The 21,775-nt window shown below is 46.4% G+C and overlaps 1 long non-coding RNA gene across 1 annotated transcript in view; it reads left to right on the top strand.

Moving 5' to 3' along the window:
* Positions 1 to 19,907: 19,907 nt before the first annotated feature.
* LOC146802528 (uncharacterized) overlaps positions 19,908 to 21,775 on the top strand; it is a 153,586-nt gene continuing 151,718 nt past the window's right edge. Inside the window, exons 1-5 of the long non-coding RNA XR_014967769.1 lie at positions 19,908 to 19,990; positions 20,133 to 20,211; positions 20,331 to 20,406; positions 20,507 to 20,599; positions 20,721 to 20,750. This is a non-coding gene — a long non-coding RNA (uncharacterized LOC146802528). The remainder of the gene's footprint in view (positions 19,991 to 20,132; positions 20,212 to 20,330; positions 20,407 to 20,506; positions 20,600 to 20,720; positions 20,751 to 21,775) is intronic.

Below are 21,775 nucleotides of genomic sequence, written 5' to 3'. Positions count from 1 at the left end.
CTTCAGACCTTGTGCCTGTAAATGTTCTCCCGGCCCAATTGTTTAATTAAACAAAACTGTTCCTGTTTTGCCAAACACCTCTTATCTTTTTGTTTTACTAAGGTATTCCAACCCAGAGCAACAGTCGAGAACAGCATTATTTAAAATTTCAATTCATTAAATATGTGTGTTTACCTATATCTGTCAGTTCATGCAACAGTCATTAGTGACTTGAAAGTCAAAGTAATTGTTGGCTAACATATTTTTTAACTACTACGTATGTAAGTAATTCTTACTGACACATCTTAGTGGGAGAGTGAGGCATATTTATTAGCGATAATATACATTCAGGTCAAAATATTTTTAAGGCACTTATGATGCTACTTAGAAGCAACCTATTCATTTATGGTTACTACCCAATTAAATGGTTAATGTCAGCGTAGGCCTCAACTTCAACCTAACCCAGCACCAAACTCATAACAAAGGCAATCTGCCTAAAAGTAAGGGGTGGGCAAGTGAGTGACTTTCTTCTTTGACAATGAGGTATATGTGAAATATAATTTGCTGTGTAAATTCCATAAATGGCCATCTTCTTCAAGATATCATGGCAGAAAATATAGAATAAGGTTGTCAATTACCAATAGCCCTGCACTGTTGTACTGAATACATAAATATATTTGTTTGCTGTGTTCCAAAACATGAAAGGAATATTAGAAATGTAAATCAATCTTAGGCTTAGGTTGATGGAGAGTAGAACATCTAGCGCCACCTGTACGTGACTAGAATTGCTAACCTCCCATGGCAGCAATAATGCACCTCATTCACCCTCATTGATTAATTCCCTTGCTAAGGAGGCACAAAGGGAATTTCATTATAAACCTTGACCATGTTTAAATGTGAGCAAACCTGAAAATCTTTCCTATCACAACCTTCCAGTAATTCTTGTGACTAAAGGGAAAACTACATGTGCCCTGCAAAGCTTTGTGCATGCCTTCTAAGACTTTTCAAGAAAAGAAAAATACCATCAATATTCATCCAGTTTCAAATTTGAAAGGAAAACTGTGTTAAATTTACATCCCAAGAAAATGGGGCATCCTTCCGCTGTCAGCGCCATTTAGTGGTTGTGATGAAAATTTGCAAGTTTGAGGGTGAAGCTAAACAGTAAATAAACATGGAAACAGTAGAAAACGTTGCAAACTACAGGTACTTCAATATACGAGGGCTTAATAAATAGATCAGTAGTGCATATGCATGTCTTGCATTCTGAAATTCAGAATAGATGCCAAACAAATTACCTATCCATTGCGAGGACGGGAAAACAAAAAGGTCACGCCTTAGGACAGTGGTTCTTAACTTTTTGACTTCTGGGGACCCCCACTAAATTATTGCTGGGACCCGAGGACTCCCCTCTGAATCATCATTGGAATCCAGGGACGCCCACTGAGTTGTTACTTGAAGCCGGGTCCCCGGCCTAAGAATTTGATGTTTTTTTTTTCCTATTTCTAAATTCTTTATTGATTTTCACAAAAGCAGACAAAAATCTTGTAAAAGGGTTAGCATAAGATATCGAAGGCAAAGTTATAAGTATACAATCATAAAGTGAGGTTATTACACCTATATGGGTAGCATGGGACTAACCCGAGTGATCGATAAAAAAGTAAAAAAGAAGAAAAGACAGGCGAAAGAAGGGAAAAGAGAAAGAGAAGAGAAGAGAAGAGAAGAGAAGAGAAGAGAAGAGAAGAGAAGAGAAGAGAAGAGAAGAGAAGAGAAGAGAAGAGAAGGGAAGGGAAGGGAAGGGAAGGGAAGGGAGAGTGACAGCTAGTCAAGCGGTACAAAAGGCTGTGGTGATGGACGGAGCATCAGAACCAATCAAACACTCACACCCAGTCAACAGATCTGGATTTGATCCATCACCGTTCTTTAGCCCACTCTGCCACCCCAGTTCAGACATGGCCATATGCAAATCAGTCTGACCCTGTGCCTCAAGGGAACAGTCCAGCCCGAACTGCCAAACCATACCTTCCCTGGACCGGAAACAAGCTTCCTAGGACCGGTTTCTGGCATTTCAGCCGTCTTCAGCCAGGCTTGCTTGAATCCAGTGGCAAAGTGAGCAAGGGACTCACGTCTGAGCATACCCTGCCAACTTATGGCGAACAAAGCGGTACAAAAGGCTGTGGTGATGGACGGAGCATCAGAACCAATCAAACACTCACACCCAGTCAACAGATCTGGGTTTGATCCATCACCGTCCGTTCTAGTCAAGCAGCATCATTTACTTCCAAAGATTCTATGCATATGTTGGCACCAGAGCAGTCCGATATTGATAGGCCTAACATACAGCAACCTGGCACAGGTAACAATGGTTAGATGCAAATTAAATACAGTTACAAATACAGTTATTCAAGCTGCTAGGGCTCATTTGCTGGCTGCTGGGGCAATTAAATACAATTATTCAGGTGGACCGTCAGTAAAGGCACAGGATATGAATCCAAGGTATACCCTATTGTTCATGGTGGTTCGTAAGAGTCTAGATACGTGTCCAAAGAGTTCCACATCCACCTGGACAAAGGTTTCCAGGGAGAGTTTTGCAAAGTTATGTTGTGTGCCCCTCTGAGATGGGTGATCCAGTTTATCCAGCCTTTATAAGATGTTTTACTCGTGTCCTTCCAGTTGGCAAGGACCCGTTTCACCGCAGATGTAGGTAACAGGTCAAGTAGATCTTTATCAGAGTCAGTTCTTAAGCTCGTGCTTATAAAGGCCATAGGTAGGGTGGAGAATTCTTTGACCAAAGTACACTTAAACAAGCCAGATAAAAACACAAAAATGTTATCCCAAAATGACTTTAGTAGTGAACATTGAAGGATAAGATGGGCTAAGTACCCCTTTTCTCGGTTGCAGTTCTAACATGTTGCGTCCTTTCGGAGACCTAATGAGAATAATCGGGCCGGGGTCCAAAATGTCTTGTGTAGTAGCCAGTATTTGGTTTGGGAGAGGACCGGGGAGATCTTGTTACATGAAACAGAGCTCCATAGTGTGGGCCATACCTGTTCATTTGGTGGGACTGGAGACTGTTGCTCCCAAAAGGTTATTATCTTATCATTAAGTTTAGAAGTTTTTGGGCGGAGGAGTTTGTAGATCTGTGAGACCTGGTGGCCCAATTTGTTGATGTTTGTCACAAACAGTGAGATTGATGGTTGGATGTTGGATAATTTGGATTTTGGGAAGGGCCGGTCTGATTTTCAAGAAGTTGTAGAATTCAATGTCAGCTAGGCTATATCTCGATTGGAGGTCTGAGAATGCAACTGGGTTTGAGGCGTTTTCTAGTTGATAAGGGAAAAGGATACCTTTTTTTAATCCATGTCTCAAGGGATAGGCTTTTTCCCGTGTACAGTATATTGCTATTGGCCGAGAGTGATTCCATTTTAGAGTCTGTAATACTATTCTCCAGATTCTTATCAACCCTAAGTTGTGCATATTTTGTATTTTTAAAAATGGACTTGGAGGTATGTGGGTATAGCTTATTCTTTGTTAGGAGTACCAGAGGGCTTAGGTTATTGAGGATGGCCCTCTCCACCTCTAGCCAGACCGGGGTGCAGCCGGTAGGAGGTGAGCTTCAATATAAACCTTGTTTTGCCAGGAAAGCCAACTGGTATATTCTGAAATCCGCTAGATTTACCCCTCCTAGAGTTTTATCCAGTCTTAATTTTTTGATACTGATCCGTGCTTCCTTCCCGCGCCAGAGGAATTTAGAAATAAGGATATCTAGTTTGCGGTGGAATTCATCTGTAAGGAGGAGCGGAAGCATACTAATGAGGTAGTTAACCATCGGGGTGATAATCATTTTGATTGTTTCGATTCTGCCCCACCACGTAATGAAGCTTCTTTAATTTTTATAGTATATTTTTCTCATTCTGGTGTAGGGTATCTATTAAGTTGCTACCGAATTCAATACCTTATTATTTGATATAGCCTGTTTGCCATGTTAGCCCCGACTCTCCCAAGATATACCTTGTGCAGTGGATGTTTAATGGTTTGAGTTCTGATTTATCTCTGTTTAGTTTATACCCTGAAAAGCCAGAATATTTTCTTATTGTATCCATCAAGGCTGCAATTGATGTCTTTTGTTGTTCTGTTACGATTAGTATGTTGTCTGCATAGGCAGCTAATTTTATTCGTACACCATTGATATCTACCCCCTTAATGTTCGTGTTTGAGTTGATGTCCAAGATAAGGGGTTCCAATGCTAGTAAAAACAAGGATGGAGATAGTGGGCACCCTTGTCTAGTACCTTGTTGCAATTTGAAGGGCTCAGAGAGCGAACCATTAACGACAATACGGGCTGATGGTGAACCCAACCTGGGAGTTACTTATTAGCTTTGGGAGAGCAGAGTTGAGTCTGACAGGTAAGATCTTAGCATATATTTTGCAGTCCACATTAATAAGGGATATAGGTCAATAGTTTTACGGTGAAAGCTGGTCCTTCCCCTCCTTCGGGATGACCATTATGTTAGCTTCAGACATAGTGCATGGTGTGGTCCCCTTAGATGCTGTGTGGTTAAAAACTTGTTTCATGGTTGGTTTTAGCTGGTTTACGAAGGTCTTGTAAAAAGAGGCTGTGAACCCGTCCAGGCCAGGGGCTTTGTTGTCTTTTAGTGATTTAACTGCCAATTCAATCTCTGTGCAATTAATTTCTTGTCCTAATCAAATTTTTTCTTCTCTATTCAGTTGTGGTAAGTTGAGTCTTTTGAGATAATTGGTACATTCTTCCAAGTTAAGTGTCTGATCATTTTTGTAGAGTTCCTGATGGAAGTCTTTAAAGGTCCTAAGGATGTCTTTGTGTTTGGTATGGGATTGATTGTTAGAGTCTTTGATGGCTGAAATGGCAAACTGGTTTCGCTTATGCTTGAGATAGGAGACAAGGAGTTTCCCTGCTTTGTTAGCTTCGCATAGGTTAAGATCTTTATATTTATTAATCCACAACCCTGCCCTCTCACTTAGGATTTTGTTGTATTCATATTTCTTTTCTGTTAGTGTTGCGAGGAGCTTGCTATCGTGTAAGGACTTAGCGTAGGACAGTTCCAAGTTTTTGATTTCCTTTTCAAGCTGGGTTAATCTCAAGTTTGTACTCTTGTTGATTTTTGTCTTAATTTCAATTATTGTGCCCTTGATGTTAGCTTGAAGTGCATCCTAGAGTGTATAAGTGCTAGACTCCGTAGTGTCGTTATGTTTAAGGTAGTCTATTATAGCATCCTCGATCTTCTTTTTATCTACAGGATCTAAAAGCTCCTCTCTGTTGAAGCGCCATCTCTTAGGCACGGAATCATTATGACACCCAGCCAATTTTAAGCTAATACACGAGTGGTCCGACGCTAGCCTTGGGGCTTTGTCTGAGTGTTCGATTAGTCATGTATGAGAGCCGGAGATGAGGATATAATCTATCCTGGTGTATGAGTTGTGGGGATTAGAGTAGACGGTGTAGTCTCTAGTGTCTGAATGTTGCAGGCGCCACGCGTCCTTAAGGTTAAATTTGGAGCAGATATTTTGGAGTACAGCATGTGAGTTCATAGGGTGGTATTGACAGGTGGATTATCTATCTGTTATGTGGTCTAATGGAATGTTAAAATCCCCTGCTACCACCTTGAGGTCATTTTGGGGGAAACCTTCCAGCGTGCTGGAGGGCTCAGACCAAAAAGTTGGGTCATCAGTATTGGGGCCATATATGTTTGCTACTTGATTTAGCTCCTCCCCCCTTCTCAGATGTGTAACCAGAAGTCTGCCCTCGTTATCGTGAGAGTGGGAGTCCAGCGAGATATTGAATCTTTTTGATATCAGTGTAATTACCCCCGTTTCTTTTTATCAGCAGGAGAGCAAGCCATTTGTGAGATCCAGTTACCTCTAATGAGTTTGGTGTCGTCCAAAGACAGCTTTGTCTCTTGTAGTAGTATGATATCACCTTTAGTTTTTGCTAAATAATCCAGAATTTTCCGGTGCTTTATTGGGTGGTTAAGACCTTTGACATTTAGGGAAACTATATTGAGGTCAGTTGCCAGGGTAAGTGTGTTATTGCGGGCCATCAGGTAAAATGTTATGTGGTAGGTACATCAGTTCCAATAGTAAGAAGCCCAAAATCGCTATCAGGGCCCAGAGGGGAAAGGTGACGCTAGCTGACCATTACCCCCCCAACAAGGAATATTTTGAATGCATTTTCCAGGTACTTTGTATACAGTCTAAACAGTCTAAACAGCTTTTTTGGATACTCTGTTGTGCCAGAACTCTCTAGTTGGCTATGAATCAAGGAGAGCCAAGCACCGTTTAGAGAAGAAAAAGAGGTGAAAAAGGAAAAAGAAGCTCGAAAATAGAGAAAGCAAAGACTGAGAAACCCCAAGGCGGATATTCAGTCAATACAGTGAGCCTTCTGCAACCTCAGGGATTCTTCCCCTCCAACCCCACTCCCCCCTCCCAACCCTGAAAACCTCATATGTAGGAGGTGCGACAGCAGGATCGTCATTCCGTCTCTCGGAGATTGACTGTTGTAATGAGCTAGACCGCAAATCTCCCTACTAGTATACGCGACTTTGGTTACCGCAAGGCACTAAAAGATATGTAGCCCCCATAACCATGAATCTGCAGACATTTGACTCATCCCAATTACCGTGTTCATAGACATAGTCAATATGTAAAGTCTATAAAGGATACGAGTATAGGCCCATAAAGTATATGACAACTTCACTTGTAGCGAAGCCAGCATGACAGAGTGCATGTTAACCTGAGGTAGGTAATGAGGTAGATAATGGTTGAATTTTCCTTATTAATAGTGGTTTAAAGCACTTAGCCTGAGCAATAATGGCACGGGTTTCTACTTCATCCCGTGTTTGGGTCTGGAGAAGATCTCCTTTTGCTACTGGCGGGTTGGGAAGCCTCCATGTCGTGAGTTGTTGGGCCTTCCCAGAATGACGCAAGGTCCTTGCGATCATTGAAGTAGTGATGTCTACCACCATTGAGTATCCTGAATTTGGCGGGACCAACGGAGGAGAACTGCATGCTTTTGCTCTTGAGTTTGTCGCGTAAGGCAAGAAATCATTTCCTGGTGTAGACAGTAGGCTAAGAGTAGTCTTGTGTGAAAATGATCTTATGACCGTTCTAGATAATTTGGTGATTTTTACGTGCATGACTAAGGATAGCTTCCATGTGCAGGGATCTCAGTGGTTTGCAAATAATAGGCCGGGCTGCTTGCCTTGACATGGATTTAGAAGTGGGTACTCTGTGAGCATGTTCCAGTTCGAACTGACGGTCAAACTTTACGTTGGTAAGGTTAGGGATCCAATCCTCAAGAAATGCTAAACATGAGCCTGCTGTGTCTTCTGAGCCCTCCGGGACCCAGAGTATTCGAATGTTTCCTAGCCGATTTCGGTCTTCAAGCTCAGCTGTTTGTTTTTGTAGTGTTGTGGTAAGTTTTGTTAAGGTCTTCACCTGACTTGACTTTAAGGAGGTATCCTCAACAGCACTAATTCTTTGCTCGGCCGCTGCTAGCCTATTATTCACTTTGTTTAGGTCAGCCCTGATGGCCGCTATTTCAAGCTGAATAGCTTCAGTGGTTTGCTTTGTGTATTTAGCTAAGTCGTGGACATCCGCCAGTTTTTTAGCATCATGTCTAGGGTGCTGTTAATGTCCGGTTTCATATTGAGCGGGGAGTCCGAGAGTACTGGCTCAACCTTAGTCTTTTTTTGCTGATGTAGCTTAGATCCTCTTTCTGCTAGTTTTTGAGGGATTTTTTTTGGGGTGTTCCTGGGCGCTCCAGAGAACTTCTGCTAGTATCCCCTAAGACGGGGCACCGTGATAACGTGATTCCCGTATACTGACTTGTGTTCTGTCTCGGGCTAACCCTTGTCCGCTAAGACCCTAGGTGTCTTCCCTGCGGATCGTTGTCTCGAAACCCTGCGGGGTACAGATCTGCTGCAGTGTACTTCAGTCCCAGGTTGTTGTTATATGTGCTCCTTTGCGCTTGGCGGGGGACCTTCAGACGATGCCAATTAGCAACGGCTTTCTAGGCTTCTTAGGCTCCCGGTGTAGGAGAGTAGGATCTGCTTCACATGGGTACCCCCACTTTTTGCTGGTGTTTCACTGTTTTTCGACCTTAGTCTGGCTGTGGCCCAGCTAATCAGGACCACTGCCTAGCTGCTTCCTCTCTAAAATGGTTTCCATGTACATTAGGTACATGTCTAATTGGATTCTGGAGTGCCTTATAAGCCCCTAGTATATGGTATACTATGTACCTAGGGCATGGGTACCTCAGAGGCCTACCAGGGGCTGCAGCATATATTATGACACCCCTGGGAAGCACTCCAAAATGACACCACAGGTGTGCTACTGCAGCCTGGGTAAGGGTGTGCTTGCACCCCTTACTGTGGTATAGGCTACCTATATCACTACCTTATACAGACACATATAAACCTATAAGCCACTCCTATGGCAGGCCTTGACAATCCTGAAGGCATAGTGCTTGGTTTTATGTGAGAGGGGGCCCAAGCATGAGCTGAGCCCCTCTGCAGCTTTCAGAAATACTTCCTTATGGCTGTTCTGTGATACAGCCATACCATATACTCTTAAGTGCATTATAACCTCGCGGTAAATGTTAACTTTGGAATGGCTGAATCAAAACATGTTGTGTTTGGTGTCAAACCTTTTGGAATACTACCCCCCGCCAATTCTGACAGCGGGGGTAGCATTCCACCCTTCTAGAGGGGAAGACATGTTCACACTGGCCGATAGGACTTTCCTGAACCCTGGCATCAAAAAATGGATGCCTCTGCCACAGACACGGGTCTGGCCTCCTGCTGCTGACCGAAACTCCGGCAGGGGAGGCCTGGACAATAGGTTTCCTGTCGAGGGGAGGTTTAACCATCTCCCCACACAGGCTGATGTGTATTGGGGCTGGGCGGGAGCACTCTCTGGTGCTTTGAAGACCTGCACTGGGGGCACACTTGGTGTCCCTGTGCATACTCCAGTTCAAACCGGTTGTAGGGGCTACCTGCCCCTGCTCTGGCGCGAAACTGGACAAAGGAAATGGGTGTAACCACCCCTCTTTCCTGGCCCATCCATAGATGGGGCCTTAGAGTTAGTCCAGCCCCTAAACTTAGTATAAGTATAGGAATCCAGTCCCTAGGACTTTAGATTACCCTGGATGAAACTCTGCAACGTACATCCTGGACCTTCGACGTTCTATCCTGACTAGAAGACTGAAGAAATCTCCCTTGGGGTCAAGGAGTGACTCCCCTGCTTGGCAGGCACCAAAGAAGCAACTGACCGGTCTGTAATTCTGAAGATCCTGCCAGACGCCGAAGTCTCTGCATCCCCAGATGTAGATTTCCAGACTTCTCCGAGGCTACCCTGAGTCGTGGGTGATGTGGAACCATGACCCCTGGACACTGTGAACTTTTGCAGCAACACTATCTTCCTGGACCTCCTTGAAGTTGTGCTTTGGGCTCCGAGTAGCCCCAGCCTTGAGCACCTCCTGCACCAAAGATTGTTAGCCTCCACTCCATGAGTGACCCGTGGGCCAGCTTCAAGTGCGACCACTTGAGGCTACTTTGCGATTACTAGCCCGTTGGCTAGCAGGTTCCCACGAAGGCAACTCTTTCTCTGCTTGGGCTTTCCTGGTTGCTCCAGATGTGCCCTTACTTACCCTTGCTGGGTGAGTCCATAAGACCTTGCTGGTCTGCACCGTAGTCCTTTCTCTGATTTCCAGTGACTTGCTGTTGCCAAGGCTTGTTGGGTCCAATATGGTCGCCGACACTGCAGCACTCGACAGACTTTGTGGGGCAGATCGAATCCGGCTCGTGGACTTTGTCGATGCCTCCTGGACCTAGTGGCTGAAGAGTCAAGACACCCATCAACTCACCTGAAGCACCCGACATCTGTGGACATTGGTCCATCCCGCCCTAGGTCACTGGCTAGTGACCCAGACTCTGTCCCCTCTGCTTTCAGGTTCCTTACATCCTAGATCCAGGCTTGGATCTCTCCGGACACTTCTCCTCTTCACGGCAGCAGCAGTTCTTTGCAGGCTTCCATTGGAATCGACGACGCGACCCGACACCAAAAGACACCTATGCACCCGGCTTCCCTGGGTGAGGTGAGCGATTCTAGAGGCAATAGGCCTAGTGCCTATTCCAGTCGTGGTTCTTATACCACTTTTTTGGTATATGGTTTGGTACGCCCCTAGGGCCCAAATGTGTATTTGTGCTTTTACTGATGCTTGATCACTTGTAACTAAAGTACTTCGAACTCCAGTCTCATAAAGAGACTAGCAGGGTGTGTGTTAACCTAAATACATATATTTTAAATATATACCTGGTGTGGTTGTCCTTTCATTTGATCATTCAAGAGATTATAGACTGGTGAAAATAGCTGCTTTAAATTCCTTCAAGACTTAGCCTGAAGGCTGCTCTCCATAGCTACCACTAGGATAGCTTTCATATAAGGTTGTCTTTAACCATTCACCATAAGGGGTTGTTTGGACTGATACAAGGTGCCCACTAGAACTAGTGGACAGCATATATCAGGCCACCTTCTCACACCCGCGATAGTACAGAGCCAGCCTGCTGTGGTTGTGTCCAGGCTTCTACCCTCAATGCAACCCCTCTTGCGTAATGGAGTACGCGCTCAAGATGTCCTTGCGGCCGCCATGTTGGAGTCAGGCAGGCATGCTCATACCTCATTTTGTATAGTACATCCACATCAGGAGTTTCAAAATCTATGCCGTCAGGAGTACAGAAAATCGTGCAGTTCATTTTACACAATAAATCTCTCCCTAACAAATTTACAGGGCTGGTATCGGACAAAACAAAGCAGTACATGTCAGAAAATTTCCCTATTTTAACTTTAACTGGTTCAGTAAGATTCGTTTTTATCTGTCTGTTTGAGACTCTAACTACTTGGATTGTGTCATCCTAGAGAGGAAGATTCTTGATGTCCGCTGATCTAACAGTTGAACGAGTAGCACCAGTATCTACTAGGAAAGTAATATTTTCATCATTTATCTTTCCGTCCACAAAAGGGCCTGTCTGGTCTACTTCTAGAGTTGCGCCAAGTACGCACTCTTCTTCCCCTCCTCTGCACCGTCAATAACTCTCTTCTGACTCAATCTCATCGTGTTGCAGCCAATACTGCGAAACAGCACTAGCGCACGGTAGCTTAGTTACCTGTTCCTCGATGTAGAATCCTGTCTCATTACTGTATCTCTGAGGGTTTACGCTCTGTGGAAAAGGTAGCTTTGGCACTTGACACTGTTGGGCAACAACCTGCTGCTGTCCCGGCGGTTGACAACTCACCTCATTCTGCACCTGTGGATTTAATGATGCTGTTAGAATCCGGGTTCTCTGGTTGGCACAGGTAGGTACTTGTGACAAGCAGGGAACCTTTCCTCTAGTCAGGGTAAGGGGTTACACTCCAAAAATAACCCCTGCTCACCCTCTAGGTAGCTTGGCGCGAGCAGACAAGGCTTATCTCAGAGCGTTATAGGTTAAGCATTTGTGAACACATACAGTAACCAAGTGACAACACACCAGATGGACACCACACAGGTTTTTATATTAAAGATAAGGATTCTTTATATAGAATTACCACAAGACCATTAAACGACAAAAATACACAATACTGTTACTTTAGATGGTAGAAGTTTGCTTAGTTCTCTTAAGTTCTTAAATGCGACACTTTAAGTCAATGTACCTTAGATGCGACACGCAGGGCAATGAAAGTGTTGCAACAATGCTGATGCGATGAAGTTTTTGGTGCAAAGAAATAAAGACGTGAAGATCTTCCAGATGCGTTACGCTTATCCGATGTTGCGAGAAGACTCGTCTCGATGCGTTGGCTGCAGCGGCGTCACCCCTTTACGCGAATCGCCGACAGCGGCCTTGGCAGCGGCACTCTTTTCCGACGTTTGCGAGACGCTTCCGCTCGATGCGATGCTGCAGCGTCGTCACCCCTTTATGCGATGCGACGACAGCAGCTCCGATGGTGGCACGCTTCTCTGTGGATGCGAGGTGCTTTTCTTGATGCGGTGCAATGCGACAACTACGATGGCTGCGATGGCGACACGCTTCTTCCTCGATGCGAGACTCTTCTCTTGATGCGGTGCGATGCGTCAGCTACGATGGCTGCGATGGCGACACGCTTCTTCGGCGTTGCGAGACACTTCCGGAATGATGCGAGACGCTTCCGCTCGATGCGATGCTGCAGCGGCAACACCCTTTGCGAGATGCGACGACAGCAGCTCTGACGGCGGCTGGCTTCTCCGTGGATGCGAGGCGCTTTTCTTGATGCGGTGCAATGTGACAACTACGATGGCTGCGATGGCGACACGCTTCTTCCTCGATGCGAGACTTCTCTTGATGCGGTGCAATGCGTCAGCTACGATGGCTGCGATGGCGACACGCTTCTTCTGCGTTGCGAGACACTTCCGGAATGATGCGAGACGCTTCCGCTCGATGCGATGCTGCAGCGGCGACACCCTTTGCGAGATGCGACGACAACAGCTCCGACGGCGGCATGCTTCTCCTTCTTGAGTCGCGCTTCCAGCTCCTTGCGACCCGCAGTCCCTCAGAAGGCCCAACAACAGCAGCAGGCACTTCCAAAAGACTTTGCGGAGCTGGGAGGTGAAGTCCACTGGTCCTGGGACTTCGTTCAGGGGGAAAGCTCAGCACAAGCCCTTGGAGATCTTTTAAGCACAAGTTGAAATAAAGTCTTTGTAGTCTTTTCTCCTCTCCTTTCAGCAGCAAGGCAACCACTGCAGGCCAATCCCCCAGGTCAGGGACAGACCTCCTCCTTACAGCTTTACCAGGTCCTTCTCCTCAGGCAGAGGTTCTTCTTGTCAAGCAGGATCTAATTTCTTGGGAGCAGGGTCCCAATACTTATACCCCTAATTCCTTTGTTCCTCTGGGGTAGAGGGGCATTTGCCCAGTCCAAACCAGTTCTTGAGCACTTTGTTGACATGACTCTGCCTTTCTATTCAGTGTGCAGGGCCGATACATCAGCCGCTCCACAGGAGGTGGAGCCAGCATTGTGGTGGCAGAGCACAACCCTATTCAGAGTCCAGGTGCACTCCTCCCACCCATCTGGATGTCAATATCTCTATTCACCACCAGGCTACCTAGCCCTGCCCCTCTGCGTTTCCCCAGCCCTGTCACTCACACAAACCAGACAGGCAGATACAAATCATCGCAGAGGCAGGCTGAAATGGTTAGGCAAGCAAATACCAACTTTCTAAAAGTGGTATTTGCAAACACAGAATATTAAAATAAACTTTACTAAAAAATGTATTTTATTATTCTGAGTTCAGGTATACTAAACTCGAATTTCTACCATGTTCCCTGGGTCTGTTAGGATCATAGGATGTAACAATTCTAACAGCCCATTCTGGCCTATGGGAACAGGTAGCCTTGCAATAGTGAGAAACAAAAATGGCTGTAATTCACTATTAGGACATGCCACACACATCAGGGCTTGTCCTACCTTATGCTTACAATGCACCCTGCCCTTGGGCCCACCATAGGGGTGACTAATATGAAGTTAAACGAAGGTTTAGGGATTGGGAAGTGGGTGCACTTGCCCAGTCAGCATGACAGTACCAGACTGCACGCAGGTTCTGCAATGGCAGACCTTAGATACATTTTACCAGGCCGCTTCTGTGGGTGGCACAACCAGTGCTTCAAGCACACCAGCAGCATTTGTATTTACAAGCCCTGGGCACTCCTGTTAAATGTATATGTAAATGTAAATTGATACTTGTATAGCGCACTACTCACCCGCAAGGGTCTCAAGGCGCTTGTACGAATACCGTTGTGGAACCCATCCTGGCTTTCCCTGTGAGGCGTCCACTCCTGGGCACCCCCAAGGTGGAGGCCAGGCATCCTTAGTGTTGTGGGGGCCGTTGTGGAGATTAAGCAAGCTATTGCCCAGAGTTGCAGAGTGGGACTCCATGATTGGAATGGCACCGTGGCGAGAATTATCAGGTCCGTGGAATTTTTGAGCCCAAGACCCGCCGAGGCGGGGAATTGAACCCTGGTCCCGGGCTAGACCTCTGCATCTGGGTCTGCCGCTCTAATCATTGAGCCACACTTCTCCACTTTACTGGGGTCTGACAGTAAACCAAATAAGCCAATCATGGAATCCAACCAACATATACATTTTAAATAGGGAGCACTTGCACTGTGGCACTGGTTGGCAGTGGCACAGTGCTCTGAGCGGCCAACACCAATAAAACACATGAGGCACAGCGACAAAAAGTGGAAGGGAGACTCACGCCAAGGTGCCAGGTCTAACACGTGTCCCCTCCAGCTGAAAAGTGGGGAGAACTACCCTACCCCAGGGAGTTCCTCATCACTAAGGCGGAAAAATCTGGACAGACCGTCAGCATTGGCGTGATCTGTACCAGGGCGATGTTCCACCGTGAAATCCATACCCTGTAGGGAAATGGACCACCTCAACAGCTTTGGATTCTCACCCCTCATATGCATCAACCATCTGAGGGGCCTGTGGTCTGTCTGAACCCGGAAGTGAGACCCAAACAGGTAGGGTCTTAGCTTCTTCAGCGCCCAGACCACAGTAAATGCCTCATGCTCAATAGCACTCCATCTCTGTTCCCGTGGTAGTAACCTCCTGCTAATAAAGGCTACAGGTTGATCTAGGCCCTCTTCATTAATCTGTGAAAGAACAGCTCCCACACCATGCCCTGAAGCGTCTGTCTGAACGATAAACTCTTTGGAGAAGTTGGGAGCCAAAAGCACGGGCGCCGTGCACATAGCAGCTTTCAGGGCCTCAAAAGATTTCTGACAGGTGTCAGTCTAAATCACAATTCCTGGGCTGCTTCCTTGAAGTCAGCGCTGTCAAGGGGGCAACAATGTTGCCATACCCCTTGACAAACCTCCTGTAGTACCCGGTGAGACCTAGGAAGGCTCTCACCTCTGTCTGGGTTTTGGGCGACTCCCAATGCAGGATGGTTTCTATCTTGGGTTGAAGGGGTGCCACCTGGCCACTCCCAACTTGGTGCCCCAAGTACACCACTGAACCCTGCCCGATCTGGCACTTACTCGCCTTGATCGTGAGGCCTGCCCTCCGCAGCGCCACCAACACTTCCCAGAGGTGGCGCAGGTGTTCCTCCCACGTGGAGCTGAACACTGCGATATCATCCAGGTAGGCTGCACTGAACGAATCCAGTCCAACCAACACCTGGTTGACCAACCTCTGGAAGGTGGCAGGGGCATTCTTCATCCCAAAGGGCATAACCCGGAACTTATAATGCCCATCAGGGGTGGAAAATGCTGAACTCTCTTTGGCCCCATCGGTCAAGGCGATCTGCCAATACCCAGATGTCAAATCAAACTTGCTGAGGTAGTTGGCAGCCCTTAGCCGATCTATGAGCTCATCAGCTCTGGGGATGGGGTGTGCGTCAGTCCTGGTGACCGAATTGAGTCCTCTGTAGTCCACACAGAACCGGAGTTCGGGTGTGGCTCCCGGCGCTGCAGCCTTTGGGACCAAGACCACTGGGCTGGCCCAAGGACTGCTTGAGGACTCAATTACCCCAAGGGCAAACATCTTGGAGACCTCCTCCTTGATGCAGGCCCTTACCCTGTCAGTCACCCTGTAGGCCTTGTGCCGCACAGGCGTACTATCCCCAGTGTCCACATCATGGACACACCAATCAGTGACACCGGGAATCAGGGAAAACAGGTCAGAAAATTGTCCCAGTAACTGGCGACAATTGTTCTGTTGCTCAGGGGTCAGGTTGGAAGAGAGGATGACACCATCCACTGACCCATCTTGCTCCTTGGCTGACAGGAGGTCAGGAAGAGGCTCGGTCTCCTCCTCCATCCCAGCATCTGTCACCAAGAGCATGCCCACTTGGGACCTCTCCAAGTGGGGCTTGAGGTGGTTGACATGAAGGACACTCAAGGGGTTCCTTGGAGACCGCAAGTTCACCAAATAGGTGACAGGGCTCTTGCGCTCCACAACCTCAAAGGGACCGGTCCACTTATCCTGGAGCGCACAGGGCTCCACTGGGGCCAAGACCCATACCTTCTGTCCAGGCTGAAGCTCTACCAGAGTGGCATTCTGGTCGTACCACCGCTTCATCTCCTCCTGGCTGGCTTCCAGGTTTGCCTCAGCAAGTTCCCTGAAACGACTAGTCTGGTTTCTGAAGGCCAGCATGTAGCTATATACATTCTGAGGAGGTTTCCTGGGAGATTGCTCCCAGCCTTCCTTGACCAGATTTAGAGGTCCTCTCACTGGGTGTTCGTACAGAAGCTCAAAGGGGCTGAACCCTAGAGACTTCTGTGGCACCTCTCTGTAAGCAAAGAGAAGGCATGGTAAGAGGACGTCCCACTTACGCCTCATGGGTTCCTCAAGACCCATTATCATGCCCTTTAGGGTTCGGTTGAATCTCTCAACCAACCCGTTTCCTTGGGGGTGGTAAGGTGTGGTGAACTTGTAGGTTACACCACACTCTTGCCAAAGGGATTTCATATATTTAGATATGAAATTGGTACCCGGTCAGACACCACCTCTAGAGGGAATCCCACTCGGGAGAAAATTCCCATCAGCGCATGTCCCACCACGGGGGCCGTCACTGTCCTCAGAGGGATGGCTTCCGGGTACCGGGTGGTATGGTCCACCAGGACCAGGATGATCCTATTGCCCATCGCTGTCTTGGGGTCCAGTGGCCCTACAATGTCAATCCCCACTCGCTGGAATGGGGTACCGACCACAGGGAATGGCTGGAGTGGAGCCTTCCACTCTTCCCACTTGCCTGGCAAGTCTGGCAGGTCCTGCAGTGAGTGTCTGAACTACTGCGCATTTGGGGCCAAAAGAAGTGGGTGACAAGCCTTTCAAAGGTCTTGTCCTGCCCCAAATGTCCTGCTAATGGCACATCGTGAGCCAGCCCCAGTAGGAAGGCTCTGAAGCGCTGGGGTACCACCAGCACACGGGCTGACCCAGGCTCAGCAACCTTAGGCTCAGAATACAGAAGGTCGTTCTCCCAGTAAATGAAATGTGTTCCAGACTGATCACCGTTGGCCTGGTCTGCAGCCTGCTGCCGCATACCCACGAGAGAAGGGCATTCTTTCTGCTCCCTGCAGAACTCTTCCCTGGAGGGTCCTCGTTTTTGCTGCCAATGGGTCAGCTCAGGCAGGTCCCCCAGTTCAGCTATATGTTCCTCTGTAGGTTCCAGGGCATCCCCTCAAGGTCTGCTTCCTCCTGGACCGTGGGAACGTCAGGGGCCGGTTTCCTGCGCCCCCTACCTCTTCTCCCTAAGGCCGGTTCCTGGGCCTCCCTCTCATGCTCCAGGTCCTCTTGAGCACCTCTACTCGCTGTCATGGACCGTGTGGTGACACACGCCCAATCTGGCATACCCAACATTTCCAGGTGAGCACTCCACTCCACCTTAGCCCACGGTGAGCTCTCCAGGTCATTCCCTAACAGACAGTCTACAGGCATGGCGGGCCTCACAGCTACCTGAAGAGTACCAGAGACCCCCCCCACTCAAAGGGAACCTGAGCCACCGGGCAGTGACTCTCTGTGTTGTCGGCGGCAACAACCGGATAGAATGCTCCTGGGACAACCTGCTCCTGAGACACCAGGTGGGGCTTGACAGCCATCACACTTGCTCCTGTATCTCTCAGCGCTTCAACCCTATGGCCAGTTATGGTCACCCACTGCCTGTATTTTTTAGTGTATTCAGGCAGCTGGGTTTTGGGGACCACTTCTTGGTCTCCTAATGAGACCAGGGACATTTCTACTGAACCCCACCCACCTTGGACACCCATCTCTCCACCCAGGGCTACACTAGCCGTCTGCCGGGGGGTTGCACCAGTGGGTGCTGGTTTACCAAACCGGCGATACTTGGGATCATTGGCAAAATGACCCAGCTCACCACATCTGTAACAGGTTGGGGGCCCTCTTTGAACAGGGGTACCTGTCGGGGCCCCAGTCGGTTTCTGGGGTGGGGGAGGCTGAGAACCTTTCCCTTGGTTCCCTTGGGGATTACTTTGGGGCCCCCTCTGCAACTCCCTCTGTTTACCCTTGTCCCCCCCGCTCTTCTGCTGGGGACCCTGCCCACTTTTGGCGGAGTCTCCCACGGGACCCTTGTGGACCCTGGTACTGACCCAGCGGTTCGCCTACTCAACAAGCTTCCTAGGGTTAGTCCTAGGGTTAGTCAGCCTACTGTCAATCAGGTGCTGGCGTAGCTCAGGAAAACAATTACTGGACAAGTGCTCCCATGCCATTAAATCAAGAAGCCCTTGAAAATTATCAACCTTGCTACCCTTCACCCAACCATCCAGTGCTCTGCAAAAAAAAGTCACATACTCCACATACATACTATTGGGAATCTTAGTGCAACCCCTGAACCTCTGTCTATACATTTCAGGAGTTAACCCATACCTAGCCATTAAAGCATCCTTCATATGGGGGTAAGAGTTATACACATCTGAGGGCAAATCTAGCAGTGTCTACTCCCTAAAAATAACAAAACGGTTACTACCAACTAGACCATACGTATGGTTACAGACTACAACGCCCTTAGCTATACCATCAGGAAAAGCCTCAATAAACATTGGGGTATTTTACGGACTGACACTTCCCTCAGAGACTTTCTCACCAGTCACCCACAAATTACCTTTAGACGTGGTAATAATCTACGCAGGAGACTCAGTCCCACCGTACCCAGGTGACAGAATAGACAGTCATGGCTCACCCCACTCACTCTCGGTTTTCATAAATGTGGCTGTTGTGGGGTTTGCAAATGGGCAAAACACAAAACCTTGTCCTTTCTTGGCTACAACGGCAGGTCATATCTGATCAAGTCTAACATCAACTGCACCACGAAATATGTGGTCTATATCATTGAATGTACTTGTAGGAAACAATATGTGGGCAGCACCATCAGGGCACTTAAAGAAAGGATTGGGGAACATACAAGGGCGATACATCAATGTGATGCAAGATACCCTGTAGCCTTACATACAGCAACGTGTCCTTCACAGAGTACTCGGAAGGGATTTAAATTTTTTGGGATTGAAACTATTAATCAAGGATTACGGGGTGGTAACAGAGAACTTCGATTAAGACAGTCGGAGGCAACTTGGATAATGCGCCTTCAGACTGTGGAACATGGTCTTAACTATGATTCCGAAATGCAATATTTCCTTGGATAATGGTTCATGTACATATGTATGAGAGGACGTATCTATTTTAAGCAATTCCAAATTCTGCTTTATGGTACTGTGGCATTTACTATGTGTTAATTTTGTCACGTTCTTTCCCTATGTATTAGTCCATACTCGAGCTCTGTTGATGCTTTCTTGTACTTGTATCTGAATTTTTGATTTATGTCATTCACATTATTTTCGCTTTACTCGTGTTGTAATCCAATTTAGTTTGCTCGTGCATTTTGTTACACCACAGCTGTCTTCGATGTCTATCTATTTTTATTTTGTCAATAATATGTTTGCTTATTATAAATGTCCAATGATGTTACTATATTTTTGTCTTCATACCTATTCTATATCTATGGTTTCGCTTTCCTTTTCATGATGTATTCACTTTTTAATTGTGTTATCCTTTGTCTATCTGTCCTTTATGCTCTTATTATTATTATTTTTTCGAAAACATTTTATTTCTTCGAGTTTCATTCTTGTTTTCTAGTTATTTATCTCCTTGGATTACGTCCATGTTTGTGGTGTGGTTGTTTCGAATTCGCTGGTACTTTGGCCTTGGAGTGGCACCCTTTGCTACTTGTTTTTTGCTTTTCCCTGCTTTCATTTCTTGTGAGGTCGCGTTTCTTTGGTTCTGTTTCCTGAATTACCCGGCAGATTACTTCTTTTTGGCACATTGAACTGAGACGCGTTCTAGTCTTCGAGCCTTTCACCCTTTACTTATAGTACTTCCGGGTTACACGCACCTGTAGTTACTCGCTAACCGGATGGGTGCCGCCAGGACATGTTTTTTTGCTGCCTTAACTGTGAGTTTTCCCTTTTGATTGCTTGAATTTGATTAGTACTCACATTATTTTGAGTTTTATTGTCGCAACAATGATTAGTTACTGGATTATTATTGACGGATCCCCCGTTTTTGACAATGGGTTATGATATGCTCTTTCGTAGGTACAGTTTTCGGACACTTACTCGTGTCTCAACTGTTTGGCATTATTGACGATTTCCTTGACATTTTTACACCGGCTTCGTGAGTAGATTTTTATACATTTACGTATATGTTTTGATATAGTGATTTCTAGCACCTTGCTTATTTTTCAATCCTTAACCTAGATACATTTTGCTTATTTAAACTTTTTTTCCTCACAGAGATCATTTACTCGTGTTTTGGGCTTTCTTTTACTGGCGGCATCTACATTGACATTGAACTGTGTTTACAATTAAGGTGAGACTCAGCAATTTTGTTACCCATGGATATGCTTTTATGCGTACTTCACCTGGGGTCGTATACTCTATGACGCTTGTTCCTCTTACTGCTCTTATAGATAGCTTCTCGTATCCGTGCACTTTTACTGATTCTATCGTCTCGACTTGCGATTTGTACACCCAGCCGGGTTGGAATTATCACCGGTTGTGTGGTAAGAACTTTTTCTATTTTTTGGATTCCTTTGATTCTTGACCTAGCGCAGTGTGATTTCTGTTGTGACCCTAATTCTTGTTGTCTGACCATGGTTTTTTGTAATATCTGTTTTGTTTTAGCATCCACTGCATTCTTGCGACTGTTGGCAGGTATTTGTCGTATTTACCGTTTTTTCGCTAGCTGTAGTTTGGCACAGTTCCTTTTACTGTCCCTTAAACTCTTTTTACTTTTTCTTTTTCTTTCCGTTGAATTCTTTTGGAGTATCCTCTTCACATTGAGGTGTTTTCTATTTTTTTTCTGTAATGATTGGGATCTTTACTGGTTCTTTGGTCCCACGTGGTATTTTTTCTTGAGAAATTATTTTTTCTTGAGAAATGTTTTTGTGTCTTTTTGCTATGCTGTTAAAATGATTACTAGTGCAATATCCTAATATTCCCATTGGGTGTATTGATTGATACATGATTTCATTACAGTACTTTTGTGCTTTTTAGAATGTCTTGTTGGTGTCTTAGGTGTTTATTCACTGTCAAGAGGTCCGATCCCTCTTGGCAACTTCAAATGTTTCTTTTAGTGTTTTAGAAAACTTATATTTGTATCTTTCCCAGCCCTGAAGAGTCGTGGGTTTATGTTTCCCCGACGAAACACGTGTCGGCTGGTCATGCTGCTTTGAGGATTAAAGAACTACATGTCCATATCTGAACAATTTTGTCTCCATCATTGTGCTTACTTTTGTCAACATTGACTTTATAACCATATGTGTGCGCAGGATTGCTTTGATTGTTTTGTTGCAGGGCTTTGTCCTACACATACTAAGGGGTTATAAGGGTTTCCCCTTCCTGTTTTGCACCATAATAATTCACTGATTTTTGCACCCCACACGTTTACTTGCAGAGCGCCATTTGCTTCCTATGTCTTAATACCCTTGTCCAGTAGTTTGAAATCTAGCAGTGTGTCCCGCCCTTCACTCAAGAACCGCCCCCACAACCCCGCTCCCCAATCCTTCTCAGGGACCCGGTGGGAGGACATGGCTACTTCGTAGGCTTTAAACCACTGCCCTATGTCATCATTTTTAAAAAATTCCTTCACTACATCTTTGGGTATGTACTCTCTGGACTCTACCTGCACTGGGAGTGTGCTGCCACCAGAGGGAGTGCTTCCCAAGCCCTGGGCTTTC

Source organism: Triturus cristatus, chromosome 8 (genome assembly GCF_964204655.1).
Source record: "Triturus cristatus chromosome 8, aTriCri1.1, whole genome shotgun sequence".
NCBI lineage: Eukaryota > Metazoa > Chordata > Amphibia > Caudata > Salamandridae > Triturus > Triturus cristatus.
The sequence above is the reverse complement of the archived record's forward strand: the minus strand, read 5'-3'. Positions and strand labels throughout refer to the sequence as shown.